This window comes from Paramisgurnus dabryanus, chromosome 2 (assembly GCF_030506205.2).
Source record: "Paramisgurnus dabryanus chromosome 2, PD_genome_1.1, whole genome shotgun sequence".
Taxonomy (NCBI): domain Eukaryota; kingdom Metazoa; phylum Chordata; class Actinopteri; order Cypriniformes; family Cobitidae; genus Paramisgurnus; species Paramisgurnus dabryanus.
In genome coordinates, this window is record NC_133338.1 from 25,865,741 (window position 1) to 25,878,033 (window position 12,293).

A 12,293-nucleotide genomic window follows, 5' to 3' on the forward strand; every position below is an offset into this window, starting at 1 on the left:
GTCACGTCATCGCTATAATGTAAATATTAGCTTTAGCTTACTGCTAGCTTGCGCTGTCTCAAGCAAACATGTTGTTATCTGTGTTCTGCTATAAGTTTCCAAACACCCTTTTAGCGATAAAAAACATCCGCAGGTTGAGATTCCAGGACACCATAACAGTTTTTTCCAGACTTGCAGTTTGTTGCGGCACATTCGCGACGTGCACGTCCGCATTATATATGCTTATATGCAACTTGAATGAGGCTCAGCGGAGCACTGTCGACTGACGCCACGGGTCGGGTGTTTGAACAGAAACTATCATATGAGATAGAGGTAGTTATAAACGCGATGTGCAAACATCTATTTGTTGTGGCCAATTTTAATTTTGTGGCAGACTGAGAAATAAATGAACGTATGGGAATGTACAACAACGCTCTCACGTGTATGATGTCACAGCAGTAGGCAGCGTAAATATAACGACACGCCTATAATCCCTCCCACTACGAAGTGATACTAAACTCGATGGAAAAGCTAACCACGCCAAAGTGAGGTGAGCTGACCCGACCCAAACTAAACTAAACCGTGGGGTACTATGCAATGGAAAAGCGCCATAAGAGGGCATCCCAAGTGCTGAAGCAAGTGCCTACAGAGATGCAGGAAGTATGGCAGGGAGACGCAGCATCTCGTTCCCCTTTTAGGAAACCAGGGTTCCATACGTAACCTGAAACATTCCCTTTCAAGGAAACTCGAGATGCTTCGCCATAGCAACGCTTTGGGGAACGAGATGCCCATGCTACCATACTACCAAATTCTAGTAGCATGTATAAACTGAACACAGTCAAGGTAACAGTACCTTGGACCCTAATAGATCTATGATATAAAAACTGACAAATGTGAAAGAGGAGGACCACCCAGCCGCAACACATATGTCCTGGAGCAAAGCCCCTGACCCTAAGGCCTAAGAGGCAACCAAACCCTGGGTAGAGTGAGCCGTCATATTAACAGGTGAGGGTATGCCACAAAGTTTATAAGCAAGTGAGATAGTATCCACTATCCATTTGCTCAAATTTTGCTTGGTTGCCGGAAAACCTTTCCTTAGGCACATATCCCAGCTTTGGATACAGAAAGGCCTTCGCCATCCCTGGGGCAAATTCAAGACATGTACTGTAGGAGGGCCTGAAGGTCTTTCACTCGCTTTAGGGAGGTAATAGCTAAAAGGAACACTGTCTTAAAAGACAGAAGCATGTCTGGCACAGCGTCAAGCGGCTCGAACTGAGCCTCGAGAGCCCTTCCAGCACGACCTCTAGTTCCCATATTGGCACCCCAGTGCTTCCTTGTGGAGGGAGCTCTGGAGTTAAGTATGGTCTCCACAGCCTCTAACTGGCCCAGGTTTATCATTTTTGTAGCTGCTATGACTGCATCGATACGTGTAGGCGAAAGTTCACCTGCATTATTGTGGAATCCCAAACCACCCCTAGATCCACCCCTGGTTCTCTGTACAGGAGAAAGCACACTTCTTGGCATTCAGCCACAGCCCCAACTCTCTCATTTGAACAAGAACAACATTTCAACATTGCCCGCCATCTGTTCTGACTCCCCCTGAATGAGCCAATCAACTATATAATTCAGAATGCGAATGCCCTTGATGTGCAGGGGAGCCAAGGCTGCATCTCTACTTTTTGTGAATGTACAGGGTGATATTGCCAGGCCGAAAGGAAGAATCCAATATTGGTATACTGTGCCCTGAAACACAAACCTCAGGAACTTCCAGTGTTGAGGAAGGATGGAGATGTAAAAATATGCACCACTGTGGGCAGCACGCCAGAAAATCGAGGTGGGTGACATTGAAACTTTTTGACACATTTGTCAGACATTTCCATGCTGCGATGTAATTTACTAAGGGAACCAGTCATTCGAGACTGGTCTCTGGTTTGATTAGAGTACTTTGTGTGATGGAGACCATCCTGAGCTGGCGTCATGAGGCGCAGAGGGCACCGAGACACGATGGCCAACGTAAACTGAGGTGCACTCCCTTTTGCCTCAACAGGTACACCCAGCTCCTGAAGTTAGGATCACCTTTTTGCCGAAGCCTTCTTCGTCTTAATTAATTTTTTCAGATCAATCTATGGCTCTGACCATTTTGGATGGGAGTGGCATCCGGTCCCCTGTACCCTCTGAGGGGGAGCACGAGCCCCCACACTCTGCTTCTGCCGGTCTCTGTACAAGTGGCTACAAGATGACTAGGGCTGCTCCCACTTGGCAGCCCCATAGACGCGGTCTCGACAGGGAAGGTACCTCCTGAATGCCACAACCTGCTTTGCGTCTCCTGGAACCTATCGACAATTGTGTTTATGGCGTTGCCGAAAAGACCTGAGGCAGCAATCGGGGCATCCATGAGAAGAAAACTTATCTGCAGATTTTATGTCCAAAAGGTTTAGCCACAGATGCCTCTCTACAGCCACCAGAGCAGCCATAGCACGGCCGACAGACTTTGCTGCCTCACAAGTGGCATGTACAGTAGGGACACATCTGTGGCTAGACGAAACGAACTGACTGCGTCTGCATTAACTTCATTGTTGGCCAGCTGCTGTAGTGAGTCGGCCTGGGACCCCTGCAACAGCCTTATCGTATGGAGACCCCGCCTGACTCATCCTTGTAAATGGCTTGCACAACATGGCTGAAACTAATACGACAGGGCTTGTTAGGCAGCTTGGGTGCCTTGAGAGAAGATGCAGAGAGAGAAGACAGATAGATTCCCCCTCTGGTATCGCCCCATAGCCATAATCCTTCGCCCCAGAGTTAGAATAAATGTTGGAATGGGTGGGGGAATTTACAGGCTAAATACGATCAAGATAGCTCATCGTGGAGGTCAGAGAATAAAGGAAGTCACCCTTTAGAAGGCTGTACCAGCTGCTTCAGTTATCATTTGTCAAGACGGCTCTGTGGGTGAGTGCACCCTGCTCAGCCAGCTAATCCAGAACAAGCTGAGTCACCGCCTCTCCCAATTCATTGTACGCGGGGAAAACCGGGGGCACATCCTATAAGTTCCCGATACCCCCCGCATCAATGCTTATGACTTCCACCTCAGAGCTTGACCGGGAAGACGTTGGACTGCCTCCAGGGGTGGGAGGAACCACTCACATCACGCCAGAGGGAGAAAAGGAGGCAACCGAAAAGGAAAGAGAAACTTTCCCTGTCTCCTCAGTGAGATCCATCTGCGACCCCCACGAGTGCATTCGCCGCTCTGCCTTGGCAGAAGCGGGACCGGAGCCATGAGGGGCGCGAGCCCGAGCACTCTCTCAAAAGAGCGCCAGGCAGGGCGTAGCGCGTGCACATGAAGCCGCTCACAGTTGAAACAGCCAGGTCCCTCGAGAGCCGACTGTGTGTGTTGGTCCACATAGTTTATGGGTATCCTTGTCTATAAGATAATGCTGACAGGGAGGAACACATAATCTAAACTTTTTTGACATGCTTCAGTTGTGTAAAACACAAACACAAAGTCACATGCTAAGACACAAAAAGTGAGTGTGCTTGTTTGGGATGCCCTCTTATACTCCTGGTCCATGTGGCATCCCGCTTATATCTTATAATTAGTTTATTATATACACGTGCTGCAGATCAGTCATGCCAAGGTATTTCCCAGTGTTGCTATGGTGACACAGCTGGAGTTCCCATAAAAGGGTTTAAACATGGTTAAACCAAGGTTCCTATAGTAAAACCAAGTTTTAAAAAACATAGTTAAACCATGGTTACTGTAATAAAACCATGGTTTTGCTAATAGTAATCAATACACCAAAAAACATGGTTACTACACTTTTACCACAAAAACATGGTTAAAGAGCACCAATTATGCTAATAAATTAGCACGTTAGCACGTTATTGTAATATCCCATAGTACATACATGTTATTAAAACTTGAACTAATGCACTGTGAGTCTTATAAATTGCTTACATACCTCACCGATTTCTGCATGTCTGGAAAACGCTCGGTTTAGTTCCTGTCTCCGCCTCCCAAAATGTCTAGTGTATTCGGATTGGTCAGATGACTACTCAACTGTTATTGGTCAACTGGGTTCGGCGTGTGTTTGAAAGGTTACGCCCCTGACTACGCGTGGATTTTCCGGTTCTGACTGAGAGTCACAGGCAACGTAAACAAGCGCTATATTTCTCTATAAACGATGGTGTCTGTACTGCCTTACCACTTCAAGCTCGATCCAGAGAGTTCAGACGGCCGTTACGATATAAACGATCTCCGTCAATGAACGCGATTGGATTTAACTTTTTTAGGTGTCCTTAGCTCTGCCAGAATGCTAAACGAAGACGAAAATGTGTTGCAAAGACATCCAAAAGGTAATTATAACGTACTACATTACTTTGCAAACTATATGGAAACACCAAATGTAGCACATAGAAGGTTTTATTTGAAATGATTATAAAACTATTTCACTTATTAACATTATTTTACTATAGTAAACTTTATTATAAAAGCCTGCTTACATACTATATTACTGTGCAAACTATATGGAAACACCAAATGTAGCACATAGAAAGTATTTGTTGAAATGATTATAAAACTATTTCACTTATTAACATTATTTTACTATAGTAAACTTTATTATAAAAGACTGTTACATACTATATCACTGTGCAAACTATATGGATACACCAAATGTAGCACAAAGAAAGTATTAATTGAAATGAATGTTCTACATTATTTCACTATGGTAAACTTTATTATGAAAAACTGCTTACTTATAAGTGCTATGTTTTTACTTATTAGGTTTTAAGGAGAATGCAACATGTTCCAGGGCCTCTTACCTGCGTGATTCATCATCCAGGTTTTGCACAAATTGTCTAAATCCCTACACACAGAACATTTATTGTACCGACTATAAGCCTTTGAGGTGCAGGACTAGAGTAAGTTTTATTACATTTTTAAACCAATAACACTAAAGTATCATTATAGTAACAAAGTACCCAAAAGAACAAAAGATGCAACTTTAAAGAAAATATAATAGTCAGTCAAAAGTTTTTTTTATTTATTACAAATATATATTTAAATGTTAAACAATATACAAATAAACATACTTTAGTAACCATATTGTGCTCTTGTTTCAAAAATTGTTCAATTCATTTCTTACAGCTATCTATTCAGATAAATGGCATATCAAAGCTTTGTCAGCTGGTGCTATCTAAGACGACACTATTAGGTTATCATCCTGTCGTGTGTTGTTCTCCAGATACGCTTGGAGCTTCCTGATCAGATCGGTCACAATTTTGGCTTTCGACGACCCCTGCACTGAAGATGGCATGCAATCACGTCCTCCTTTGAAGGTCTCTCAAACTGTGATGCCAGGTCCATTGGAATCGGGGTTTCCTTCAGCTTATCTTCAAATACCTCATCAAACACAAGCCTGATCACATCCTCCACATAACTGTAGAAATATTGCAGTCAATAAATCTTTTGTTTTGATAATTTATTTCCCTGCTTCATACATTAAGTTTTTAATTATGAATGTATTTGAAATAAAACATTACTGCTTACGGTATGTCACTTGTGTGTTTTGGGAACATAGCCTTGTACTTTCCCTCTCCTGCTTTTGTTACGGCTTGGTGACGTTGTAATGGATGGCTGCAAGGTACAAATACCTGTAAAATATAAACAAGCAATTAATTTATTGTAAAAGTAAATACTACTTTATTTAACACAGTTACTAAAATACTTCAATACCTGCACAGCATTCCAATAAATGAGAAAATCATTTTTTTTTTGCTGCAAATCTGAAATCTCAGGCTACGGACGGCAAAGGCATCCACTGATGATGATGATGGAAACATTGTGAAACGATGCTACTGTCTGGGTTCCTATGATTATGCAGAGAAAAAAAACTTTGTCATCATCAGTTATACATTTAAGACTGGTAGTGGTTTCACTAGGTAAATACATAATATGTGTTAAACACCTTTGCTCCTCATATGCCAGTCTGACTCCTTGTACTGTGTGTTATGATGTTGCATGTTTGCATACAGTGTAGAAGGATGTGTACAGCTGCGAATCTAGGATATAGACAAATAAAACAAACATGTATTCAGTCAAAAAGAAATATTAAAACAATAGAGTACAACGACTATAAATCGTTAGACTATTCATTAAAACGTAAATGTATTACATATTACATGGCCCAACATTAGCAACACACATTATGTGTTTACTTCGTTTCAAAATCTAAGAAAGCTTCAAGTAAATACAACAGTAAAATACATATAACTTTAAACAAATCATCTGTACTTAGAGTTTCTTGAGTTTGATCATGAGAACAAATTTTACCGGTAACAGTTTAGCTGGCATTTGTATTTGTATTTATCTTAGCAACTTAGCAAGTTTGTAAACATGTCTAAACCAACATCGATAAAAAAACGATAGTCTGCATAATTCAACATACACGTGTGTAAATATGGTACGTTGTTTATGAAATACAGTATTACAACACAAAACAATTAGCTTGCAAGCTTAGCTCTACACGCACATTATGTTAATCTCCGGTTACCGGTTACGTAATGTACAGAAAAGGCAAATAATAAACATGAATACTTACAGTCTGTGATCCAGAAGTGCACAGTAATCCAACTTTCAAGAGGAGACGTCGCGCAAATCCAGCTTCGGTTCATGAGAAGCAGTTATTGTGAAAACTCCGTGAACAACTTCTGACTGGATTTTTCCGGAACCGTATTAAACATGATGTCCTCTGTGGAAGTCCATAAAGTGCTATTTTCCCTCGCATCTAAAGAGACAGCGTCTACTCGAGAGATTTAATCGCTTAAACAATGAAACAAGAGTTTGCAAACAGAGTCAAAGCAGGGACTCACAACCTCCGCCATTTTAGCTCTCTTCTGACTCGGCGCTCCCCACCCTCGTCTTTGAGGGCGTACCCAAGCAAAGCAGAGAGGGCTGAACTATGATAATGTTGGTCTTATCTACGTAACTAATCCCAGGAAGTAAACTGTTGCCTACAATCCGAGTGTTTTTTGTAGTCCTCGAACGTTAGAGACGATAACTCGCGTCATCGTTTTCTTTGAGGTATGTACTTTTTGAATATCGTTAGCATATACTAATGCACACTTACACACAAAAGGATGTTTAAAAACGTGTATCCCATAATAGGTGCTCTTTAATTTTCATAAGGGGGATGCTAAAGCTGTTGAGAGTTCCAGGAGCAGTTACCGTGAAACATTTACCCAAGTGAGACATCATATCTACATATTATTGGTCTTAAAACAACATTTCTGTAATAGGTTGATCTAAGTTAGTTTTCAATTTAAGCAAAACCCTAACTCTAACCCTTATCTGGTAACATTGGAAAGCTATGTACCCATAAAAAAATCAGAAATATAGACATGTATGAATGCCTGTGTTGAAATAAATTTTAATATATCCGATTTCTGCGTGGGTATCATAGTGTTAACAGTAAGTTACGCTTTATTGAAAGGGTCTATCTATGGTAATGTTATTTCACAGAAGGGTCTGCGGGAATCAAATCACCCTAATATGGTCAACTTAATATGACACGTGCTATAAAAAGAAACTATGCGAATGCATCTTTCGCTTTCAATATTACCCGAATGATGATTGACTGATGTGTAGTTTTATTGCAGGTCGATTCCCTGGGTTTTTCCCTCTTGAATTATTCTTGTCATAAACACAAGGTGGAGACTGAGAGTGACTTTATCCCACAGCTCCCGTCTTCTTGCTCGCATTAGCCTCATTATCGCTGAAGCAGACGCACAGCTGACATCTGTTGTACTTTTCACATTTTTCCCATCGCGATAATACACGTGAGTATGCTTTTAAAATCACATTTGATGTTCGGAATGCATTTATATTTGACGCTATATATTTGCAATAACTGAATCTGGAAAACTTACGAATGAAGTAAAACGCTTGATCAAGAAAGTGCTCGTAAGCTGAGAAAATAGTGTCTGCCTCTCCGCTTTTGTATTTAAGTGTTTTAAAAGCTGATAAGTTAATGTACTGTTAAAGTGTTTGGTGTGTAATTTAGTCTGTAATGGGTTTCTCTTTCAGTGGTTTATTGCGCTGATGTGGCGCGCGCACACTACTGTAATAGCGAACAGATCACAGACAGTCGACTGTTCAACTTTTATCTTGCAGCTCTCCTTCAGTTTTTACTTTCTGTTCCTTTAGCTTTGAAAAACTAAGCACAAAGTTGTCTCAGTGACTGATAGTGGTGTTCATATTCATCGTTATGATTTCACTTTCATTTTATAATTTTTTATCTTGTAGAAAAATCAGCCAGGATTGTTTACATGTTGTGCTCATACCTGTACGTAATATGTTGGCACCCGAGGCTACAACTCAATGATCCATTCTTACATACACAAAAGAAAAACTTATGTGTTCTTGTTTTCAACTTTAAGGTCTATGAGTTTAGTTTAATGCACTGCTTATGAACTGTAATATGAGATCTGTTGTATGTAGGTCAGCTCAGTTTACAACTCCATGTGATTTGGCACATGTTTTGGAGTTTTGGGGTTTGATGCCCTACTTGAGTTTGTACGTCTTTGAGGTTACAAAATAAGGGTATTTTTGTGCTATACAGTATCAGCTGATCAATAAATCCCAAATAATGTTATCATAGTCATCATAAGTTTTATTAATACAATGGCACTTTACCTAAGCTTTCAAGTACTTAAAAATGTAAGTTTAAGTGTTTCAGGTTCATACTTTTCTCTCTTTATTTTTTTTGAAGTAGCAGATGGCAAATATATACACATCCAGTTTGCCTGCATTCCATTAAGAGGTGATATTTTAAACAGGCGCATCTGGCCCTCCCTGTAGCGAAAAGCTTACTTTTTTTTTTAAAGCCGTGCTCATGAATCTTCTCCACAGAGCTACTAAAATTAGACGACTTTTAATAACTTCTCTGGGCCGCTTTAGTAGCCCACTTTAACTTGACTGGTGGCATCAAGTTGGTCTTTGTGTTCAGGTGGAGAGATTAACTGTGCTAATGAATGTCTGCCTTGTTTCTGGCCCAACTAAGTGTGGACTGACAAGGCTGGTGGCTAATGTGGGCTTCCCCTTATTTGTGGTTTCACTTTTCTGAATGTTGTGAGCCAGCGGCATAGAGCGAGACAGTTTATTCTCTCGAGAGGACACTCGACACCCCTTCATGACTGCTGCTTGACGGTTGCCATAGCAACCTGTTTGGCACGCATGTACAAGTGTAAATGAATTGTAGTGTGAATTACAGAGAGCGTAAAGCTTTAGTGATTGAATAGCCGATGACGTATCAGCTCTAAACTTGCTGCATTATTTAAAGCACACGTGCATGCTTTTATTTAAATACTGCTTCCATTACAGTTGTGCACTTCTTTGGATTTAAAGTTTCCCATGTTACTCACTGGTTTGTCGGGCTCCAGAGTGTGTGGAGTTTCTCCTTTTGTTGGGTTTGAAAAGCATGGCTGAAAGCTGCCATTGTCATGGTGGGAAATCAAAGCTGGCCCTATCTCATAAATATGGGGGATGGTGGATGAAAAGCGGGGTGTGAACTAGAACCTCGGTGTATGTTGGGTCGATGCGCTGAATGCTGATGAACTTCATGAGTGCTGAGGCCGTCTCTCTCTTGAAAGGATCCTTCTGATTAGTTTAAGATACTCTCCAAATACTTCAAGTTGTTTTTCTGTGGATATGTTGATGTATTTTTTTGTACAGGCTGGGCTATAATCTCCAAGACGAATTTCTCAGTAATGAGACAATAAAGTATAAAGTTTTTGGTAAAGGGATTTCAGAATTGAGAGAGAAAAAAGATGCAACAGAATGGTACCGATAACCCCCCCGTAGATATATTGTCAGTCACCCCCTGTGGTAATGTTCTGGTCTGATTAAAATTTTAGTAAGTGCATTGTGACACACTTTTTATCAGCGTGGTGGAGGTTGGATAAGTTACACGTGTTGGCACTCACTTTATGTAGACATAATATCTGTGACACTCTTATGTAGTACATCAGCTCAATGCTGACCCTGATTAGAGCACACAACTCTATTCTTATCAAGGGCGAATTTGTTAATGCCCTCTTTTAGTTTGTTTTGTCTTAATTTGTGTAATGTAGAAGTAGCAGACTAGTGATAACCTTTGTAATTTAATTCCTTTTTCCTTGAAAAAGTAAAGTATGGGATTACTTTTATTTTCCAGTAATTTAATTACATTTACTTCTGATATAATTGAAGTTGAACTAAATACTGTGTATAGACTGTAGAACAATTATTTATAATACAATAGGATGTAACATAAACATTTTAAGTTTAAGTCTAAGTCTTAAGTCTTCTTACTTTAAATACTTTGGTAATAAGAATAAAGGTTACACACTAGTGTAGTTTCTAATTCTCACTTTTAACTGGTTGTTGTTGTTTAGCAGTAAAATTACTAAGATATTGGCTATTTATTAATACTTAAAAAGCACATATTAATGTCTGATTCTGCAAAACCTTATTCTATATCTTTAATCCTACCCAATTACTACTAATACTTAAACTTATCAACTACACTAGTCAACATTTGAAGTGAATCAAAAAAGTTAATCAAATTTGTCCAAAGACAAGAACGGGTGTTGGGAATTGGTTTTAAAACAACTTTTATGAAAGGTTTTGATCCACTTCAAATGTTGACTAGTATACTTTACTAAGTATTAAAGGGGACATATCACAGAAATTTGTTTAAGTGCTATAATTGGGTTAAATGTGCTTCTATCAACCTAGAAAATGTGAAAAAGATCAACCCACTAACTTCGTTTTGGTAAACCATTCTTTGCAAGCATGTGAAAAAATGGGTAATTGGAATTTGGCTCCCCCTGTTATGTCTGAAGGGGATAATACCGCTCCTTAACTCTTTCCCCGCCAGCATTTTTAAAAAAAAGTTGCCAGCCAGCGCCAGCATTTTTCATGATTTTCACAAAAGTTTAATGCCTTCCAGAAAATGTTCTTCTTTAAATATATAAACAAACAATAGATCAAATGTTTCATCCTACCTTCATCAATTCTCTTTTTATCACCTCTCAAATATGGGAGGTTTCTTCAAAACACCCAATTTTGAGCAAAAAGCTGAGATAATTCAATTTTTGTGAAGGACTTTTGATAGAGATCAGATTCAGAGCGATCTTTAAAACATACACAGAGTTCTTTCTCTTTCACGTGAGGCGCTACTTCCGGGTTATATAGGTTGCGGATGGATAATAGCGGTATTGCGGAAAGCCGGAAATTCGCGTCATTGGCAGGGGGAAGCGTTTTCTCTTAATTGAGGAGTTATCTCGTCAATGGCGGAGAAAGAGTTAATATCTAACCATAACACTGCCATTAGTGCAGAGATCAGCTCATTTGCATTTTAAAGGACACACCCAAAATGGCACATTTTTATTCGCACCTACAAAGTGGCAATTTTAACATGCTATAATAAATTATCTATATGGTATTATCCATATAAAACTTCACATATGTACTCTGGGGACACCAAAGATTTATTTTACATCTTAAAAAAGTCTTGTGAAATGTCCCCTTTAAAAAGCAGTAATTTGTACTATTTTGAGTCAGCAGTAGTTAAGAGTTAGTTAATTGTGAGAATTGGCCTTAGTATGACCAGAATAATTTATGTACTTTTATATTATTTATTTGAGCCATTTTAAGCCTATCTTTGTATTATTGTCTTAACAGGATTTAGAAAGTAATTAGTAATAAGTAATGAAATAGTTTTTGGAGAGACTAATTTGTACAGTAATCTAATTAGTAATTAGTAATAATTACTTTTTTGAGTTACGTACCAAACACTGGTGATAACACACAGTGTTAGAGGTACTGTATAAATGAGTCCTTGTTTTACAGGAAGTGCAGGTAATTTCATTTCATGACTTTTGTCTCACGGTATCTATCAAAGTCTAAATAATAAAATACATTCACAGTCTTTCATGGCAGAAAGATATGAGAGATTTTTAATTTGGCTGGTCGGCCTCTGCATAGCAGCACTATACAATTATATCCCCAAAACGATATATAAGGTTGCAAGTGAAATATGTTTGTAATTTTATTCGTAGCAGGTTTTTATTCTCATTAGGTTGGTTCCTAACAGCTGATTTAAAAACAAGTTCATCTGATTTGGCAACTTCTAATAATTTTTTTTTGAGATTTTCCAAAAGATTGTGGTCTTATTACACACACTGCAGGCTGACATCAGGATTTTAACAGTGCTGCCTCTCTTTTATTATGCACGCCATGCAGTGCATGGTTTAAAAGTGGTTCAATAGAGTTACAC

At 39.4% G+C, this 12,293-nt stretch overlaps 1 protein-coding gene and 2 long non-coding RNA genes across 3 annotated transcripts in view; 2 read left to right on the forward strand and 1 right to left on the reverse strand.

Annotated features, from left to right (window-relative positions):
• Window positions 1–3,809: 3,809 nt before the first annotated feature.
• On the forward strand, window positions 3,810–5,523 carry LOC141281852 (uncharacterized). Its single transcript, XR_012336216.1, has 3 exons — window positions 3,810–4,329; window positions 4,760–4,896; window positions 5,220–5,523. It is a non-coding gene; the product is annotated as an uncharacterized lncRNA (long non-coding RNA).
• LOC135730673 (uncharacterized) lies at window positions 4,992–7,096 on the reverse strand. Its single transcript, XR_010526040.2, has 5 exons — window positions 6,576–7,096; window positions 5,943–6,036; window positions 5,711–5,844; window positions 5,525–5,628; window positions 4,992–5,414 (listed from the first exon to the last, which is right to left on the reverse strand). It is a non-coding gene; the product is annotated as an uncharacterized lncRNA (long non-coding RNA).
• A 565-nt stretch (window positions 7,097–7,661) lies between these two features.
• The window catches only part of cd82a (CD82 molecule a), a 28,390-nt gene continuing 23,758 nt past the window's right edge, over window positions 7,662–12,293 (forward strand). The window contains exon 1 of the mRNA XM_065248849.1: window positions 7,662–7,812. The gene's annotated coding sequence lies outside the window, so the exon portion shown is untranslated. The remainder of the gene's footprint in view (window positions 7,813–12,293) is intronic.